A 21,607-nucleotide genomic window follows, 5' to 3' on the forward strand; every position below is an offset into this window, starting at 1 on the left:
CAAGTTGATTGAGACCCCACAAATAATTTGTGTCTTCATCTTTTTTGTCTGTAGAGGTTTTTGAAGATGGCTATAAGCAAATGACCAGCACTCACTATTTCTTGTCTGCTTCAAACTCAGTAATGGTTAATATAACAACTATTTGGGCTTTCCTTAAAGTGGAGAAAAATAAGGGAAAAATTACATGTCTTCTGGGAAAATCTTGCCTGTGAAATAAAATATCAAACTTTTACATGCTCACTAAGAGTATCTACTCCTTGCAGAGGATCCAAGGAAAACAGAAGAAGGATGCTTCTCCCCTTCTAATCCATGGAAAACTAAGAATAACCTGGCTCTCGGGTGTTGTGATGAACATAGATGAACTTCCTGATCTGTCTTGGGAGGACTCCTTATCCCCTATATATAAACACCAAAATGAGACAAGTGTGCCAAGATAGGAAAATTACTTAAAATCTGTTACTTCATTTGTTCATTTGCAATGCAGTTTATAGCTTGCAATAAAGTTGCTCCATCATAATCCCATTTTATACTTTGCTTCCTTCCTTCAAAATTCATGAGCAACGTGAATGGCTAAGAGCCACCTCTGACAAGCAAGTCTTTCCTACAGTTTTAATGCTAACATAAAGGTTAATATTAATGGAAACTGATAGTAGAAGTTCTTCAATCAATGTCCATGTCAAATTTTCTAACCAGAAGGCCATTAATAGCATTATAATCTGCATTTCTGCTTATTGTCTAAACTGAATTTACCTTGTGTCCTGCTGGAGCTCAACCTCAGGTTTCAAATTTGAAAAAAACCTTTAAGTCTTTCTAGGCACCTGGGTGATGGTGGTTCATCAGAGTGGATCAGAGTGAGTGGATGCCTTACTCTAGTAATTATAAGATAATTTTCCTTTTTTCTTTTCTTAATATACCAAAAATTTCAATGTTTTCATCATTCCTGTCACACCTTTGTGCTACAATCCCAACATGTCCTTATGACACGTCCTTGCTTGGCTGTGACAGGTAGGTGTGGTAGCACACTGATAGCCAACTGTGCAGACACAGCAGAAACCTGAAACTGGACATCAGGAAGGAGCTCTGAGAGAGCTGCCAGCAGCAGGAGGGGATGTCTGTCCATCCCTCCCATAGCTATGTGCCTGCAGCTGCATTCACCTGTTGGAATTATGGTGTGTTCTATCTCACACTTCTAATAGCCTGCATATATCTATGTGAATTATAAAAAGAAAAGAAAAAAAAGATAAATGCTTGATTATGAGGACAGTTAACCATTTAATAATCCTACCAGGACCATAAGTCATGTCTGGTTTTGCTTCTAGAATATTGTTTTGAGTGTGACCTTCAGTCAGTCTGAGTACAACACTTTGTTTTCTTCTACTGCTAAACCAAGTTGGCCCTGTACTTCTGGGTCAAGGAACCAAAAGCATAGTTTTGCAGATATTCCTGGCAGCTCTTTCCAGCAGGACACCTTTAGAGGGTCCAGACAGTGGAGATCATTTACCAAAGACTTGCAAAGGGACGACTTGAGGTTCAGTGTACTGCCAGCTGCTGAGCCTGGGAAAGAGTTGGCTCAGCAGGAATAGGGTTTCCCCTCATGGAAGAGACATTTGAAAGATATTTTCATGCAAACACAGCTGTTCCTTTCAAGCAGCTCAAGTCCAAAAACTCCACCTTTCACCTTCAAGTGATACCCTGTCCACTTGTCCAAAATGATGAATAGGGCTGTGGATAATACACCCGGTTCTCTCCAGTTTCTGGCACCACCACAAAAGACACAGGATTGCTTTTGCTGGTTAACTCTTTTTCATGACACTTGCTTCCTCAAGGTGCCTCTCAGCTGTTAACATTGTGTACAGCTACATTTTGTGGTAGGAGAACTTTCTAGTTTTCAATGTTCCATATATACCTTTGGGAAATAACAGTAAAGAAGGTATTTACCAGGTGTGTGTCTCATAACAGCTTTCAGAAAATGCACCACTGAATTCATGCCTTGCTATGCTTTGCCATGCTCAGACTAAGGAGCTGAAGAGGCTCATTACAAGAGAAAGATTTGCAGGCTTTTAGGACAGTCATTCTTCCTCTCCCTTCCTGTAAGATGATGGTCACACTGCTGTCCTGTTTTTAAGACTTTTTGAGAGAAATAAGTTAAGGAGGCAGTGGGGAAAGAGGTATATTTTCACTCTAAGTGTGATACTATGAAATAAGTCCAGTGCTTGAGCAAGCAGGGGAAGGAGTTGGGTTTATTTCCCTTCCTTCCCCTCCTCACTGCTGCCAACTGAAACAAAAGCAAGAGAAGGGGGAAGGTTAAAAGGCTGGGAAATAGTTTGCACACACCCAATTTTGGAAAGCATCCACTCCTTTCCACTTCAGCATCACGCCCTCAGGATAAACCCTCCTGGCTGGGTAGAAACAGGGTGCCCTATGGAAACCCAGGGTGTGGCTCTGGTGCAGGCATCGCTACAGCCCCGTGTGAGGCACCAGGAGCCAAGTGCTGTGTGTGAAAGCTGGCTCCTGTGACATGAAAGCAAACACCTGCTATTCATATGCTTGACATCAAACATTGATTTCTCAACCTCTCTGCCACCCAAGCAACAGATGAGTCCAAAAACTCTCCTACACTGAAATAAAACAGTGGTGGAAATCAGGGGCTGCAAAGAGTTGTGTAAAGACTGAAGACCTGTCTTGCCCTTAACTCATTTTTTGGAGATGAAGCACAGACTTCCTGCTCATCTCCTGCCTTACTAGCAGTATTTTTCTCAGCACAGAAAACTGTGAGGCATTGTGAAGAGCAGTTTTATTTAATCTTTCTTCAACTTAATGCTCTGTTTACTCTTTATTGGTAGTGGGGTTTTTTGTTGTATGTGCTCAGGCCAGAAGAGCATGGTTGCTGAACATGCAATTCCCCCTGTACACTAAGGGAGATCAGTAGCAGCACTTTCACTATTAGACCCTGGAGCTTAGTGAGAAGATTTTGTTTACAGAGGCACCTTATCCTATGCACCAGAAGAGCGGTGGGGAAACTGCCAGTCCCAAATCCTGTTAGCATATTTGGTGAAGCAGGGGAGCATGCAAACAGCAGTGGGGCTCGTTTTTCTGGATGGCACAAGCTATGTACACTAAATTTGCTCTATGTTTGTTCTTGCCACAGTCCACAGGCATCACACCCTCTGCTCCCCAGGAGCTTGGTGGGTGCAGTGTTTTTACTGCTTTGAAAAATGTGTAGAGTAGGGACAAGGAGAAAACTACAGCCAGTGGGAGCATAAGGAAGCTGGGATGGAGAGCCTCATCACCTTCTGGACATATGGATGTTACCATGAAATTCTTCATAACCCTGGGTATCTTCTGGATTTCGCTCAGTCCCTGAGTGAGGGGAAGATTTGGGATGTTCTCCTCTGAAAGGAAATGTTTATTCCCAGTTGCAATGCATAAATTACTTTATGGGTACAAAACCCTCAAGGGTGCATCTCAGATTCGTGTGATTTTTTTCATCTGCTTCTCAGATTCGTAATAGTTGATAGATGTGTAAAATCCCAAGAAACTAGAAACTCTCTTGTGAATCCCAATGTGCAGATGCCACAAAGCAAAAATTATCTCTGCTAATATAACCATTAACTCATACTTAGAATTTCCCCCTGCAGATTTATCTTTTTCTTCTCCCTCACCCCCGGCTCCCCTGCTCCCATATGTTTGTGGAGATTACACCTACTTTTAATTAATTCAGGACAGTTTTGATAACTCTCCTCACGTGAATGTGGAGGATGCGAAGTGCTACGCTTTCTGAAAAACTGAAGCATAACAGCAGCTTCTTAATCCAAAGGCCCTGAAAGAGAAAAATAAAACCAAAATTGAAGTGGTCTGTGAGGCTGATAGAAATTGCCTTGACTAAATTTTATTTCCTTCAGCAAAAATATTTGAAATCTAAATGAATATTTATGCAGAAATACATTTAGAATAAATTAATTCCAAATTATGAAAATTATGTTCCACAACTTCAGTCAGGAACATGTAAGTAAAAAAGCTGAACTCCTTCCATAATAAATAGAAAGACCTATTTTTTACTGGTCTCATTCTGGCTGATTGGGTTCAGAGAGATAAACACATCTTAATGAGCTGGTGGCTACAAATGTAGACCTTTGAAACTCTTTCCTTGATTGTTAAGAAAAAGAGGAACATACCAAGAAATCTTGCAATGATAGGCCAACTATTTTGAGATGTATCCTGTTGGTGGGCGAGTCCCTGGGTAAGGAGGGGCATTTCAAAGTGACACTTGGTAGCTGCTTCTTCCGCCCTTCTGTCGCGTCACCACATCTTCCTCCCTAGGCATCCACCCAGCCCTGCTCCCAGCACAGGGGCAGCCCTGTGAACTCCTGGCCATGGGAGCCAACTCCATCACAAAGGGACTCTCCTGACTATGTGTTTTCACAGCATGGAACCCATTTCACACCGCCCCTCTCCTTCAGGTTTCCATCCCCTTGGGCCTAAGTAACACTACTGTGGCACTGACTTCAATAAGTAACATTTTATTGTGTCTAATCATGTGCAAATGTGTTAAAATTGGTAGTTTTTAGCAAACAGTTATGGAACATATTACCGTAAGGCATTTGTTCATGGCGTGACAATGATTGGCTCCATGCCACTTAAATGTTTTATTTAATAATGTGGGAATTTCAGTGTGTTTTCCTTTCATTATTTTTAACTTGAAAACAGAAACAGAAAGCCCCTTCTTTAAAGTTAAAACTTTACCGCCTAGAGTCTGTCAAAAGCAATATAAGCATCTGGATTTTAAAAAGGGAGCTTTTGCAGGATGTTAATTTAATATACTGGCATATTTCATGCATACTTTTTATATTTTGTATGCTTGGAGCTATCTCTAGAGTGACCACCCAGGAACAACAGACTTTTCAAAATTCAAAACTTACGAGCAAAAGATGATGTTCATGTAACGGTGCACATTTCAGGTAATATCTGCCAATCCTGGAAAACAAATGCTATGCATAACATTTCAGCTGTTTCATGTAATGCATTTATATAAGCCATCACGTAAAATAAAAGCGTTTATATTACAAACAATCTAACCTTTAGCTCCCAGAGGGTTGCACTTCCAAAACAATTCCACTGTTAATAAGGTATGCTATAAATAGGAACATCTCCAATCTCACATGAGTAACAACTTTTCAAGGTAACATCTCAAGCCCACAATTTCTTGGCAAAGATTCCACATTACATTGTATGTCATGTGAGAGGAATTAATAAACAAGTATGGGCCACTGTTCTAAATTGGGAATGCCATTGGAATAAGGAAAAACGTGCTTATGTCTTTCCCCATTTTCCTGAAAAAGTTGTGTTGAGGTCTTTTGAAGCACCCCCTCAACTAGAATAAAGAGGTCTCCATTGCTTTATGTGAGTATTGTTTGCTGGCTGGCTTATGCACTTCAGGAACAAACACTTTTTTGAGAAATATAGTCTAAAAATACAGTGTGCTCAACACAAAGCAGTTCTGTTTGTGCAAGCCATTTGCTGCCATATTTTCATGAATAAAGTTTGGAACCAAAAAAGAAAAAATATTTTTTTCAGAGGAACTCTTTCATTTCAGAACTTGATTTTTCGATCCTTTACATATATGTGTGTGTATATATATATATATATATATATTATATAATTTTAGTTTTATTTTTTAGCCATTTCCCTGTCTTCAACTGTTCTGTGAACTTTCTTTGGGTAACTGTGCTGAAGGTCTCATGTCATACAATTAAACAATTCAGCTGTTGACTGTGCTGTAAGAGACAGTTGAAGAGGAAAACAAGAATATGTGGAAAAATTAAGATCAATACAAGTGATAAATACGCAAGAGTGCCCCAACACACAAATTGCAATAGTAGGACAAATGGAAAACCAAACAGCAGAAACAGTGTCATATTTAGCAGATGCAGACAGACACAGAGTGAGACATGAAGGGTTACATTTCACTGGTCACTGACACAGTATTTTTTCTTAATCTTTTTTTGAACCTTACTGTATTGGTCTTGCTGTATTTATCCAAGAATTCAGTGTCCTCTGTTCACTATATCACATTCTATTTTGTTTTCTTCTACAATCATCTTGACCATTTTCTTCCAAAATGACAAGCTGTAATTCTTCAATTCAAAACCCCTATTCTTGAAAGAGCAGAAGAAAAAGCAGCATTAGGAAGAAAGACCTATTCTACAGGTTTACCAGTTCTTTTATCTGACAACTAGAAGTTATGCCAGCTCCACTACGACAGTTTCTGGAGTGAAATAAAGTGACTTTCAAAGATCTTTCCATTTTAAGCCGTAAAAGCATTAGCTGGAGAGCTGGAGAAACTGGGAGTGTTTTGGAAGCTGAAGAATCAGGAAGTGGAAGGGTTACTTGATTTTTACATTTTTGTTTTATGTTTTAAACCCAATTTGAACTCAGGCACTGAGATTCATCCCACTTGAAATAACACAGTTGAAATAATTGCTGTTACTCAGAGCTGCTACGGGCACTGATGGACACAATTTAAACTACCTGATGACTGTGGTGGGCAGATTACCAGGGAGAGGACCACTCACTGCTGGGGCCAGAGTGACTCTTTGACCTTTTGTGGAGCACCTGAACAGCCTTGGTTATGTCCTGCTCAATCTTTAAATTAGTCACAATCATCACCCATACATTTACGTATCTGAAAAAAAATTAAAGAAAAAACCTCCCTGCAATTTTTCAATGTTTTAGAGTTGGTTGTCATACCCTAAAGAAAATTTTCTTCTATGTATTGCTTTAAAAAAATTATGTTATAAAATAAATATTGGCAGCAAAATGCTGAAGTTTAGGCATCCAGAGTCTCTCTAAGCAAATGCTGCATAACAAGCTGCCAGGAGCCCAACAGCTGCATCTGATTTTCATAAAAGGGAGCAGATTGCTTCAGCTGCCCCCCGCAGGAAGGTGAGGCCCAGGGTGTATCCTGGCAGGCACAGCTCCTGCTGTCCCAGCCATCCCACGCACAGGACAGAGTAATCTTACATCATGTCCCACAGTCTACCAAGCCCCTCTCACGTGGAGTGGGAATTTCTCATTTCCCACACATCTGACTAACTAGGGAGTGAGGCTGTGAGAGAAATAAGGGCACTTAGCCACTTCCTCATCCATCTATACTCCATGGATACAATTAGAGAGGATGGAATATAATAATTGACTAATACAGCTTTTTTTATGCGCTCTGAGAAGAAAGATTTCCCTAGACATTAATAGCTCATCTAGGTGTCACTTTCAAAACTCTACTCAGCCTGCTCAGGAGGGCAAAATTCGAGGAAAGAACTACAGTGCACATCTTTAAGAGGATTTCTTTTTCACCCAAGTCTACAAAATATTATTTATGATTCCATGACCGCTACCAGTTGCTGATGATATCACACTTGGCTTTTTTACATCTTTTCTGCCACCTGATTTCCAGCTCTGAGAAATCCTACACTGCAGCAAAAGGCAAGAAGATGTCAGAAAGCATGTGCTATGACTTATCATGCTCCAAACATGCTGAGAACACAGACACTATGTAATGCCTGATAGAGTGCTTTTGCATTGGGACATCAACAGCTTTTCCTTTGTCAGTAGTGCTAAATGAATTGGAAGATCACTGTGCTACAGCTTCTCAGTCAGGAGAGCTGTCAGCAGCTCCGTGATGGCCATCTGGGGAAAACAAACGCTTGGCCCAAAGCAAGATGACGTAACAGATGAGAAGCACTGGCAGGGACATGGTGGATTATATTAAAAACCTATCTTATTTGTTAGCTAGCTGTAGATGACAGCATTGGAGTGCACAATAAAATGCATTTATGATGCTCCGTAAATCCCTTGGGTTCACCACACTTGTCTACATTGTGAGCTCATTTATTGGCCAGGAATGAAACAGAAGTCAGTTGTGTTTCACTCAAAATTAAAATTGTTAGTTAACTATATCTCAAATAGTAGCTGCTGCACAGTGCAGAAGTCTGTCAACTGTATTTTGCCTTTTTTTGGCATACACATTTTCACATAAATTTCCGTGTACGTTTTTTCGGTAAGAGAACAGAAATGTTTTCCTGATTGCACCATATGATAATGTTCAATATGTATTATTTTAGTTCTGCACAGAAAAAGAGAAAACCCAAACAGCAATAACAAATGCCAAAACTCATGCGTTTGCTACTACAGTTTTATGAAGAACAGAACATTCTTTGTACTTGGCAAGATTTAATCATATTAATAACAAATTAATCTTATTAAAAATAATATAATCATTCCTACAGAAGGATGATCAGTTCATGGCTATTTCACAAGCATGCAAACGTTATCTGGTTGCTTTTCTTTTCCATACAATGTTAGGTCTTCTCTGACCCATAGCAGTAGAACGCATGCGATATGGATCCCACTTGGTAGCTAAAGAAGAATAACTGTTTAGTTAAGTAACCTTACTTCAGATTAATGGAGATCCTAAGCTGGCAAAAAAAAAAAAAAAAGAAAAAAAAATCAGTTAAATCAGTTTTGCCCAAACATACAGCACAGCAACAATATTGATTAGGATGCAATGAATCAGCAGACCAAGTTGATTGCATTCCTTTTTCAACATGACACTGAGAAATCTTCACGGTTTTGGCCCAACGAGAGCCTCTTCTGACTGCAGAGATGGAAAAGGAAAAGGAGACAGATCCGTGATCCTACTTGTATCTTCACTATTTTGAAAACACTCTAAAATGGACAAGCACTACAGAGAGTATTTACTGCATTCAGTGTTGGCCCATGCTTTGTGATGTGAAAGTCTGCACTGAAGAGCCTCAGCCAATAGACTTTTGTCCTGGCACTTTACAATACATGTGCCGTGTAACAAAATCCTCTAAGTTGAAATGCAGCAAGACAGAAGGTGTAGTCTGCATTAGTAATCAAGCTTACATGTACTCATAGAAAGAAGAAGGAAAGTATCTTGAATAGATTTCAGAGGATCGTGGGTCTGTCTCTGTTGAAGTCTGTCAACCAGGACTTCAACAGAAACACAGATTTAATTTACAGCTTTCTCAATTGAGAGTTGAACAGTAGGGCATGTTCTGAAAATTAAATGTCAGGGATTAAAGACATCTATTTGTTACGTGTGAGCTTGTTTTTGGATTTTTTTTTTTTTTGGGGGGCGGGGGAGGGTTTCACATTTCAATATGATTCACTGAAAAAGCTACTGGAAAACACACATTTGCATAGCTCTATTTGCTTGGTCTGTTTGTTCAAAGTTACCATAGTTTTCAAGCACCTTCCTTAACAGAATGGCAAAACCCAGGTAAAAATTAGGAGCTGTGTTATACACAGTGTTTCCATAGTTCCCAACAGTAAATAGTACCTATGTCCCTACAAAGCAGGACTTTTCCTGTGATTTCAGAGAATGCAGGAGAGTTTATTGCTCTGGTCTGGAACCCAGATTGGCAGGCTTTTGCTGCCAGTTCAAAACTGACCTTAAACCAATAATTTCTTCCTCTCCCTTTACAGGCCTATTCTCTTCCATTTGCTTGTAACTTCTTGACCATTTATGGTGCTCTACTCATTCATGAACAGCTGTCAGTTTGCCTGCATTCCTTCCCTTCCATCATTGGGATCAGTTGAGGTTTTGTTCCTAATCACAACCTAATTGGCTGTTTAAAATGCATAATCCTCTTCAGAAGATTACTGCAGCAGAGGCTTCCAGGAAATGCTCTTGCAGTATTGAAGGTCTTTGGCAGGAAAGCTTGGGGCCTTCTACCCAATTGCTCCCACCACATCAACAGAGACATTTGGAAGAAAGCACAGGCAGCTTCCAAAAGTCTTCTACACCATGACATTTCCTCTGGAAAGCAGTGGTGGCCTAAGGCTGAGGTCTAAGTTTACACTGATACTTTGGAGGAGCTGTTGTAGTATAAGAACAGACTGGGATAATAGATGTAATAAATTATTGAACTTCATTCAAAACCATTGGCAATATGCATAGTTTAAATAACTTTATCAAAAATAGAAATAAAGTATTTACAAGAAACTGCATGTCTACCATCAGTGCTTTTTCTTACCCAAAGACTGAAAGATATGATACAAAAATCTACGAAAGTTCTTAATCAATGAAGAGGAAGAGAAAAGGTGAGGAGAAAAGAGAGAAAGAGAATTACAAAAGAATTAACATTCCTAACCTGCTAAAGACCCAATAGCCACTGTTGGAAAAGGGATATCTTCTATAATAACCACATTTATTATGCATTACTAGTAAAATCCTGACAGGTTTATCAAGTCATTATACAGAAACCCTACCACTAGTGCATGCTCACATACCAAAAGCCCACAATCTAAATTACATGTTTGGGCATTCATTGGATAAGAATATTCCAGGGGGGAAGACTGGTGAAAAAAAGAGAAGAGATAAAAAGAAGGAATCTCCTAATAACATGAGAAGAGTCAGGCATATCTGCAATTCTTGACAACTGCATTATTTCTATCATCATTATCTAGACTTTACTGTATAAGCTCCCTGAAAATACCTTGGAAAAAGGATACCTCAGAATCCCCTGATCTTATGAAATGATGAGTTTTAATTGCCTAAACCAACATTCTCTTTCATAATTTCTCTTTTTACAAAAAATCCTAACAGACTTGAATGTTCAGGACAGAAACAGGAGAACATTACAGATCACAGCAAATTTAAATAAAAACTAGTTTAAAATTTAACTGAACTAATGCAAGTTTTTGAACTGACTTCTTTGGAGCTGGGTGTTCTGATGGACCAGAAACAGCATGGATGGAAAATGAGGGTGTGTTTTTGGAGGAAAGGTTATGATGACACTTAAGAGTGACATCTGGTTTACCCAAGAATAAGTGCCAATAAACACCTTCAGATGGAGAATTGATCACAGGCCTCAGCAATCACGCTGGAGACATGTGAAATTTATTGTAGGCCTGCCTGTTATTTACCTCACTAGAAGAAGCACAGTGCTAAAAAGCAAGAACAAACAAACAAGCCAACCCACCAGCTCATGGGGATCTCAAACAAACTGAAGCAGGAGATGAAGGCAGCAGACCTCATTCAGCACCGCGACACAGTTGGCATGGTGGAGTCTCTGGTCTGGCTCACAGTTCACATCTCTGACTCTATGTGTCCAAGTCAGTGGGGGCCTGGGAACATTATCTCCCATCTTTTGATGCTTATTTATTTGATTTGCACTGGAACAGCAAAGAACAAATCCAAAGCAAAGTAGGTCTCCTACAAAGTTTACTAATCAATGTGGTTGGATGACATTTCCAGGTCTCAGAATTCAGCTTAGGTGGGTCCTTAATTAATTTCCTTGCTGAATTTGGCCAAAGCCTTCCTTGGTGGTGTGCTCACCAGCAGGAGCCTATACTGCAGCTACGAGTACGAAATTGCACAAATGTGTTCTAAAAATTAAGTTCCTAATGAAGAAGTTGAACAAACTGACCTGAAACAGAGTCGTCAGTGCTTCTCAGGGAGTATTTAAGCAGTGCCAAGAGCAAGGAATTTTTTTTCATGCTGGCTCTATTATAAGCAAAGGAAAAGTCTTAGAACAGTAAAAAAAATTATGTGTCCTGGTTTCAGCTGGGATAGAATTAATTTTCTCCTTAGTGTCTGGTACAGTACTGTGGCTTGTATTTAGGATGAGAATAATGCCGATAACACGCTGATGTTTTAGTTGTTGCTGAGCTGTGGTTACACTAAATCAAGAACTTTTTGGCTTCTCCTACATCCCTGCCAGCTGGGGGTGCACAAGAATTTGGGAGGGAAGACAGCTGACCCCACCTGACCCAAGGGACATTCCATAACATACAGCACCATGCTGAACAATAAAACTGTGGAGAGTTAGCTGAGATGTGCCAATTGCTGTTCGGGGACAGACTGGCAATCAGTCAGCAGATGGTGACCAATTGCATTGTGAATCACTTGTCTTGGATATTCTTTATTCATTATTATATTTTTCCCTTCCTTTTCCGTCCCATTAAGCTATTTTTATCTCAATCCATGAGTTTTACCTCCAAAACTGAGGTATCAGACTTGTCACTCAAAAACTCCCAACTTTTCTGTGCTTCAAAAAAGAAGTTTTCACTGCAGCATATATGTTTTTTCTAGAGTTAGAACTAATCAATGGTTTATCATGACACTCTTCATTCATCTCAGCAATGCCATCTGAACCAGCATGGCCAGAGAGCTCTTCAAACAGGCTATTCTGGAAGCATTTCCCTAAAGAAATCTGGACAGGTGGAAAAGAAATTTAATGCGCCTAAGTTTTTTTAAAAAACAAAGCATTTGCTGCATGCTAGGACAGAGATTTTGACTGGATTGAAAAATTATCCACAAGGAGTGTTCAGACATTGAGCCGTGATAGATAGTCACAATAACTCTAATAATGCAGCTGTTGTTGACACTACCAAAGTTTACATATCAATTTATGACAGTGAGATGTTTCAGTCTAGTATTGCTTAGTAGCAATTAGTTTTATTTGGAGTGATTAGGTGTTCAGTTACTTACAGAGGCCCAGGGTGTTAGGAACTGTTCAGAGTTTGCTTGCAGATTTCTGCCTTGAAAAGCCTTTGAGTATTACAGATATTTCTTGCAATCCAAAATACAGGGGAAAAAAAATCATTGTAACAATTCTTCCAATAAAAATTGTCAGACAGACTAGAATTAATGAGATAAGGCCAAGTTATCAAAAACTAAATTACTTAAATCTCAGCGCTCTGCCAATTTACCAAAGAGGAATTGGTTTCAGCCAGAGCTACAGAATTGGCCCTCCTCCACCTGAAAAGCATTTCTGGGGCACATGCAGAGAGGAGGTCAGCCACAGGTAGACAAACAAAGTCACCCTTCTTTTCCTATGCAGAGAATCCTTCTAACCTGTCATCCTGATCTGTTGGGAGAAAATCACACACCCATCCAGATAAGGCTCTGTTTGTGCAAACAGACCAAAGCTTTGAACTCATAGGTACTGCACAAATCCAAGGGGGACTGTGCTAATGCAGTGGATCCTGACCACCACTCCAGGCTGGATCCTATCCAAAAACCCCTCAGCATAACAGCAACAGCATTATAATAATGTTACCACTTGTACAAGAGGGCTGGACATTTTCCTGTGGAGAGCTCTAAAATTCATATACAACCCAGTTCCCAAAGAGAGGGGGTGTTTTAATCATCCCATTAATAAAATCATAATTACCAATTTGCTCAGGTGCCAGTGATGCTGAAAGATTTATCAATATAAACTGTCAAAATTATGAAATCCCATATGACTAGATACTTTACCAGTTACACACATGCATTTTGATGGTACTGCATCTGCCTCTGGAACAGAGACCCTTCCCTTAGTTAAACAAGGCATGAATTAATAAGATTGACATGGTGCTACTCTAATAATATTTGCCCTTGTATACCACTCATGGATAGTATACAGCATGTGATATACTCTAGTTCTCTGCATGTTAATTCCAGGTCACAGTTTAATTAGTCCATGCATAATATAGTTGAGAGACATCTATTTCTGATGTAATTGCTTTGTGTTTTAACTCATGAATAATTTTCCCCATCTCTGTTCTGGGCATGAGAAGACTATTTTGGCCCTAGCAAAGCACAACAGCCTTTAGAAATCCTTTGCCAGTGATGAGAAACAAGAGTGCCATGGTCTTCTGCCTTACATTCCCTTCTCCTCAAACCACTCTCTTAAGTTTCAGCTAGTCTGTGACACATAGACACTCATCTCTAGTGATTTTGGCTGTCTCTTTTCCTCCTTTTAAAGTCAAAATTGTTTCCAACACAATCTTTGGACCATAGCTGAAGAGTGGCTGATGAATTTCTTGTGAAAATAAGACCTAGTGTGTTATACAGAAAACTGTAAGCACTGACGCTGAAGCTTTAAAATATTTTACAGAGAATAGTTTCAAGAAGCAATCTGCGAAGTCCTCAGAATGAGCCACAAAATACTCACAGATATAAAAATAGTATTTTACTGATCTCCCTTCTATAATTTATATGATTTTTCTTGTATGAGACATGGTCTCCTGACTCTGTAGTAATTAGGATTAAGATTTTAAATTATTCAAATTACTATTATTTAGTCTTAGAAATAAAAAGTTGTTTAAAGTAATAATATATTAATTACTCATAAACAGATATTTAATGCTGTGATATATTTGTATCAATTCTTCTAAAATTAAGGAATTTCTGACTAAATTAAAGGCATCAAAACAGAATCCATTAAGTACAAAGACATCAAGAAAACAAAAATCTGAAGAGTCTGGGAGCATGACATCAAAAAGAGAGGTATATCCATATAATTATTCAACACCAAATGTTAATCCAACGAATAAAAGCACTAAGGGTTTAAAGTAATTTGGCTAGCACACAAAAATCACTTTGCTACAATGATCACATGCTCAGACTAATTGCACACCTGGTTCTATAATAAACTCACAGCTTAAAACATTAAGCAGAGGGTTAAGACACTGATACTGAAGGTGATAGGACACAATTATATGTTCACTGTGTTTTTGAGAGGTTTTTTTTAAACATCAATGCTAACTTGATCTACAGCAATCCAAGAGTCAGACTGACCATGTTCATTGGATACATACTTTTTTCCTGTTAATACTACAGTTTGCATACACATTGTACTTGATGGGGCTGTAGGGGAAGAAAGAAACAGAACAAATAATTGATGCAATATATACATTTTGTTTGTTTAATATTAAGTTAGTCATCACTACTTTTCTGCATTTTTGTGGTCACTGGTGCGGTTTCTCAGACAGTGTTGTTCTTAACACAACCTGTGCCTTGAAAAGGAAAAAACAAGCCTTGTGGATTTCTGGAGATGTTCTATCCCTCCTCATGATAATAAGTTGCCTCTGAGGATGCACTTTAAATCACGTATCTCTAATTATAAACTGTACCTTTACTTTGCTGTTTCCAGATCCTTCCATATGCCTTTGTTCCGAACAAGTGCCACCTGTTTCCAATAGTGAAATACTTTATTAGTCAATTGCTATCAATTAACCTTCAGAAACCACACACTGCATTACAAAAGGATTATGAATGTAGATCAGATCACAGTCCATCACAGGGAGGGAATTAGGTGTATACATAATCAAAGTCCATTACACCATATACTGTGTGTAAATTACCACAGCAGGGCAGCATCAGTGTTTCCACTATATCTCAAAAACCCTTGGTGCATACTAATACTTGGAGCTTCTCTTGCAATGAAGGGACCTAGAAGTAGTTAGCAGTCTGACTAAGACCCCTGCTATTAGAATTTCAAAGAATTTTATTCTCCTGTCTTTCATCCACACTTCATATCAGATCAAATGTGTTTCTTGTGATTAAAGAGAAATATTCTTCCCCACAAAAAAACCTCTTATCTGTTAATGAAAATTATTTACATTACACAAAAAATTATGAACCTGAGATCACAGACCTCTTTTGCTACAGAAATTAACCCAAATTTGCATTACATACTAAGTATGAAGAATCCTTAGCTTTCTACTTAATTCCCATGTTTTCCTGATTTTCAGATGCTACATTTTCTTTTTGTTCTTGTGTCTGCCAAATCAACAAATAGGCCTGAGTTGGTTGTCCATCTAATTCCAGTGCCATAAGAAACCCTCAGCAGCAGTGACGTCAGCTGACAATTAAAAACATAACAACTCTCTGTTGAGAACTGGCAAGGGATGTACTCTGTGATCCGACACTCCTTCATTTCTAAAATGCTGCCTCAGCTCTTAAGCTGCATGATCCCTGTTAACACCAATACAAATTGAGAAGCTGAACTCAGATGTAATGATTGCAAGCTCTTAGAGATCACAGCCCTGCTACCAGACACCAAACTGAATGGACTGCAGAAACAAGTAATAGCAAAAATGTTATTAACTGCTCCCAGTAGTCACTACTTTGAGAAACAGATTAACCCAAATACGTTCTCTCTCTCTGAACCCTTGTGATAAAACAACATGCATGTGAAAAATCATCCTTTTTCTGCGGCTCAAGATTTTTGTGTCATCCGTTGTATTTCTTGCTCTGCTTCACTCCTGACATTGCCATGTTTCCTCAGCTATTTGTAGTGTTGGTTGATATAAATAAAGTGAAAATCAAATGTGGTACCCCTAAAAATAATTTCAAAGTAACAGGGTTTCTGTTACTTTGAAATTTCTGTTTAAAGACTATCCCAGACCCCTGGAAGCCAGGGACACAGGACACTGAAGCCAGTGTGGCCCAGGTCTGTTCTACTTTCAAGAATCCTTACAGTGTTTTGAGGCAATACCAGCTGCTTATATGAGAACTGCTCTTGTAAAGAGCCATGACAGAGGGTACTTCCCTAAGATGAACGAACCTCAGGAGTTGGGCATCTTAGAGTGGAAATGTGGCTACTTTCTCGCATGTAGCTTCACCTCTTTATCTTCAAAAGCAAAACCAAACTGCATCATTAGACCTGATCCTGACAGAATTAAGGCTAACACATTTTTCTATCCCACCACACACGTGTATCCCACCACACACTTCTCCAGTTGTAATTTATATGTAAGTGTACAAGTGTATGGAGACAAATAAACCACATTATCACAGTTACCAAGCTGACTAAAACCCACACGAACATGAACCTGCAGAAGGAAAAAGTCAGCAAGAGGAAAACATTATTTCTTAAGGTTCAGTTCCATTTAATTGAGGCAATTTTTGTTTCTGAAGAGAGAAGCAAAAATGCAGTTGGAAGACCTAATATATGAATGCCTTTTGTATGGTTAAGTGGAGATAGTACAGTGTTCTCTATTTAATCTTACTTTTTGCTGTCTTTCTGGTATAGCACAAATGAGAAATTGAATTTTTTTGTTAAATATCCACGTGCTGAAATTGTAGCACTGTTTAACTGATAGTAGAGTTGTAAGTTGCATCATTTTCCACTCTCTTTTCCTACAAGGTTTTTAATGTCTCTTCCTAACAGGAGCTGGAAAAATAAGATTCAAGAAATGCAGTGACAGCTCAGACTGTGGATTTTGCTTCATACTTTCAAACTACTCATTATAAGGAAAACACCCCAAAACATGTTTTTCAACTTTGTGGTGGTTTTTAGCTATGTTTTTTCACCCTGAGCATCTCCCTCTCTGTCCTGGTCCTCCCCATGAGTGGCTGAATGGAGGCTGGTGCTTGCACAGCTCCTGACCTGCTACATCCCAGTTGCAGAGTTTTCTTGTGGCAATGCTGAACACACATGTGTCAGTAAATGTGCTGCAGAGGTGCATGACTGGAAGCAAAACTGTGGGTGTGGGGAACACAACACACATTATGGAGGCTGCTGTTCAACAGAGTTTTCCCCATGCCCCAGCTGATATCCCTGTGATCTGTAAACAATGCCCACCAAGATCCAGCAGAGATGTCCTTGCTGTTGAAGTCAAAGATAAAATTCCCCCCTGTACTGGGGATGACATTTTAAGACTGGGAATCTAGGTGTACTTAATTAGGCTTCATTTGCCATTTCCCAACTGGATAAACCATTTTTCCAGATCTTCATTCCCAATTCACACCACTGTAAATGAAAGGAGAGCTATGTACTTAGCCACTTGGTTAAAAGCTAGCCATAGTAGACCTACAAAAATAGATGACTAATAATGAAGCAATTGATGAACATAAAACTAACTCAAATGTCAGGTAGGGATGCACGTTATGCAATGTACACACAGCTAGGCTTCAGCCTGCAAAGAAATGGTGCAGAAAACCTTTCTTCCAAAATCCCAGGATTTGATGCACTTCCCATTGTCTTCACACATGAATACTTCAGTATTTACATCCCAAAAGTGTGAATGACAACAAAACATATTCTAGGGCCTGTCAAATTATCCTGCTAGAAGCTCTGAAGGTAAATCTCCAACTATGCAATGCTCTAGCACATCGTTCAGTCATACAGACATTAGAACTTTATTCCAGTATTAAAGCTGCTAACTTACTTTGGACATACCCTTTTCTATAACCTGTCCCTATTAAATTATTTCACTAGTCCCTAGCTCAGAGCATTCATCTCTCTATTACTCATAATTATTTCAATGTGCTCCCTTTTTGCCCTTTTCTTTCCACTAAGACAGCTATAATTATGAAGCTGTTTCTTGCCCTGCACATCCTTGCAAGAGCAGTGGACCTCCATCAGGCTATGTTGTTAATCTTACCCATAATGACAGAACTTGTAATATTATGGAATCAAATCTATTTTACAGCTCGTTTTACAGCTCCAGGGTTAGTTGTAACAGTGACAGCTCCTGTGAGATGAGATTAATAGATCTTTTACAAAACATGTAGAGCATTTGATCTGATAAGGTTTTCTGGTAGTTTTAATGTTCTCCATGTCTTGTTTTTTTTTTTTTTTTCTATAACTACTATATTCCAGATAGAGGTGAAAAAATGTTAGTTTTTATACTGATGCCTGAAAAAAAAGATTCCCCACACTATCTCTTTTTTATTTTTTTGTCTAATTTTTTTTAACTGCACAGAGGCTTCAAAAGTCATTATGAAGGTTTCTGTTTTAATTCTTTTAAAGTCTGGTCTACAACATTAAATGCCTTTTATAGATTTCCTGACAGCTTAATGACTTGGACTTGTAAAATTTTTTTTCTTTATTAGTGATGCTGAAAAAAACCCTAACAACAGCACCGCTTCTAACAGAGCAACAAACAAAAAAACCCACCCCAACTAAATGGGGATTGGACACAAGGAATTTCTTAAGTCTGAATTTAATATGCTTGTTTTCAGTGGCAGGTAGCTTTAGGAACCAATTACAAGTAACTTAAGTACATTGAAATTGCCACTGTGACTTACGTTTATGGGGTGTGATACGAATAAAAGACCAGCCTGGATTTTGAGCAGAATCATTCTAGGCAGCAGATCTGAATCTCTTTGACTCTGGGGGATTTAGATGTAGGCTGACATTTGTGGCTTTGGTACCTCTCCACAAGGTTTCACAAACCCTGAATATCAAACCAAACTTCCTCAGAAACTGGAGTTGCTCTGATCTACCTCGGAACTTCATGGAGGCAGTAAGCAAGTTGGGTTCAACAAGTGGTTTACTAAAGTTCAGTGAAGGATTTTAAAATTAGAAAACATCACCCTAGATGTAAAAAAAAAAATGTTTATGGTTGCACAAGCAAGAAAGCCTGTGGTTTATAGAGGGCAGAGTTCATGCAAGGATTACAAGCTGGTGTGAGAAAACTCATTTTAGATATCATGTACTTTCTCTTACTGAAATCCTTCTGTGAGACTTTGTGTTTCATAAACTGAACTAAAAAGATCTAAAGACTCTTAGCTTTACCAGAACTTTTCATAGGTGTTGTATTTGAAAACATGACTGTTAGTGCACGGATGCAAGCAATCCTTTTGATTCTTTTTCCTAGGACTATCCTCTTAATCAGCATAATAATATCATCAGATTGGCTATTATTCATCCCAAGAAAATCCTATTGATTTCACTGGGGTAGTGTATGACTTTGAACATCTACAGATGCTGGATTATACTCTTGGCAGCTTCTTATGGATCTCTTGCATCCTCCTCTAGTTTCCACCCTCTACGGAGCTTTCCTCGGCAGATCCACGTCCTCCACAATGGTTTCACCCAGAGGTCTTTGCTCTACCCATTAGAGCCCAGGCATCCTTTGGGATAGGAATGAGGCCAAAAGACAATCAAAGGTCGTTCTAACATCTATTACTGGAAATTGTGCCTTGTTATGCTGAAGAGTCAATTAGCTGTCAGAAATGCAATTAAAGCAAGCTATGTTGTGTCTCATTAAATCAGATATGAAACAAAGAATAAATGTTTTAATTTTTTTTAAGAAAAAGATTATCCTGGTCTCAAAAACACCTGAGCAGCTTCCATGAATAAAATTTATCCTGGAGCTATTTAGGATAATATTTCCAAAATATTGTGTGTCCTTCGACTCATTAACTTAAATAAGAGCTGAGTGGCTGAATCCTTATGTATTGCTTAGAAATTTGGGATAACAGGAAACAAATATCTCTTTGAAAATATAGCATTGCATGTATTTTAATTGCTATATTAGCACTTTTTCATCAAGACAGTGCTAGAACACAGGAATAAAATAGGTAATCCTAAAAGGAGCAAAGGACAACATCTTGTACGAGTGCAGCACAAGCAGTCAGCAGAAAAAGTCAAAACTGTTCAGCTATCAGCACATCTAACTAATGCCCTGAAGATAGAGACTGATATGGGAATAAGACATATACAAAATTCAGAATTTTCTCAAATTTCATAGGATTCAATTAATAGAATACTCAAGATCTCACTTGTACAAAATATCTGAGTCCTTCTTGAAGACAATTCTATACTTCTGAAATACTTGAAATATTTGAATCAGCCTGTTTCCACGGACTTCAGGCTTTAGCAGATGGAAGACCTAGTAAAGAAGCAGGTATGAAGAACTGGGAATACTGCCAGAGGATGTGGAAGAAACATAATACTATAACTTATAATTTAAGGTAAAAAATAATAAGGAAAAATAATATTGAAAAGATGGATCTGCACTATGATTCCCTCTTTCTTTTAGTTATAAAAAAGTGGTAGTGGGAGGACACCTAGTAGTCTCTTGTGCCTCCCAGATACTTCAAGCAGTATCTGGTTATTGGCTTGATATGCCCCAGATGGCTGATAAGGACTGAAAACAAATAACACAGCAACAACAAGTAATTAAACATGGCTAACTGTGCTTGTTTGGACCCTTTTTCTATTGTGGATGTCTATTTTAAAACCTTTTCACCACATTAGTTGTAAATGTTCACATATTCTAGAGCCAGGAAATCTGCCACGGCTGAAAGGGTCCAAGCAGTCACAAAAGTGTCAATGAGACTGCACATTTTCAAGTCTTCTTTTGGCCCATAACTGTTTCAGTGTTACCTGGATTTGGGCATTAATGAAAATCTGTCATAAAAGGCAACTTCTCAAGAAGGAAACAAAACCAAAGCCACGGATCTGGGAGCAAGTCATAGTTTATGGAGTATGGCCACCAGAGGTTTGAGCACTACATCCCTCTTCTGTGAGGGGGAATCAGCCTCCCCAGGCTTCTTACATTGTTTTAGGGGCCATGCAATGGCACCCTGATCCTTATCCTCAGAGCATTGTAAGGTTGTCATCTAGCCCTCAAGGATTAATTTGGACTAATTTAGCTCCTGCTGTGCTCAGAGGGGGACATGGTTGTTGAATCAGGATTTATCTCACATGTACGTTGCAGCTTCTCATTGCTTCCAGGGAAGATGCAGCAGTAGGACGCAAAACCTGTTGCTATCTTCCTACCAGAGGATAAACAAAGACACTTGGGATTGTGTCACCCACTGGAAGAGGCAGAAATGCTACTTTTGGAGGTTTTTTGCTGCGCTGACAGGAATCCTCAATCTGACACATTAAGAGAGCTGTAAATACATGATATAATAACCTGGCATTTCTGTGGGTAACTCAAGTCTCACTGCTGTGACAATGGACTTTGTTACCTGCTGATGGTTACTGCAAGTGCCATGTGAAGCTATGCTCAGGTCACTTGGATCAACACTTTTCTCCATTTTTAGCTTTCGCCACCCTATTGAGCAAAATGT

This window comes from Agelaius tricolor, unplaced genomic scaffold, assembly GCF_023055355.1.
Source record: "Agelaius tricolor isolate 1412-34295 unplaced genomic scaffold, bAgeTri1.0.p SCAF_8, whole genome shotgun sequence".
In the NCBI taxonomy this organism is placed as follows: Eukaryota; Metazoa; Chordata; class Aves; order Passeriformes; family Icteridae; genus Agelaius; species Agelaius tricolor.